Genomic DNA, 558 nt, shown 5'->3' with positions numbered 1-558 from the left:
ATATATATATATATATATATATATATGTATATACATAATATAAATTTCCCATAATACTCCTACATGTATGTATACACGATTAACACACATACTATATATATATATATATATATATATATATATATATATATATATATATATATATATATATATATATATATATATATATATATATATATATATATATATATATATATCATATCAAAATTAAAAAAAAACATTTTTTTTAGAATAAAAAAAAACATTTATGAATTAGATTTAAAATTTATTTTTTTCGTTGATTTTATAAAATTATCAGGTTTGCATATTTAGTTGTTAAAGATGACATATTTTAAGTGTTCAACTTTACATAGTGAAGTTAATGATAATTACAAAAATACAACCACATTTTTTTAAAAATGTGACCAGATTCGTCCAACTTTTACAGATATAAGGCTGGAATTGGTTTTTATTTATCTCATGATATTATTTTCCCAGGATCCTTAGCATTATATATATATATATATATATATATATATATATATATATATATATATATATATATATATATATATAAAA

The sequence above is a fragment of the Ipomoea triloba genome, chromosome 14 (genome assembly GCF_003576645.1).
Source record: "Ipomoea triloba cultivar NCNSP0323 chromosome 14, ASM357664v1".
Lineage (NCBI taxonomy): Eukaryota > Viridiplantae > Streptophyta > Magnoliopsida > Solanales > Convolvulaceae > Ipomoea > Ipomoea triloba.
The sequence above is the reverse complement of the archived record's forward strand: the minus strand, read 5'-3'. Positions refer to the sequence as shown.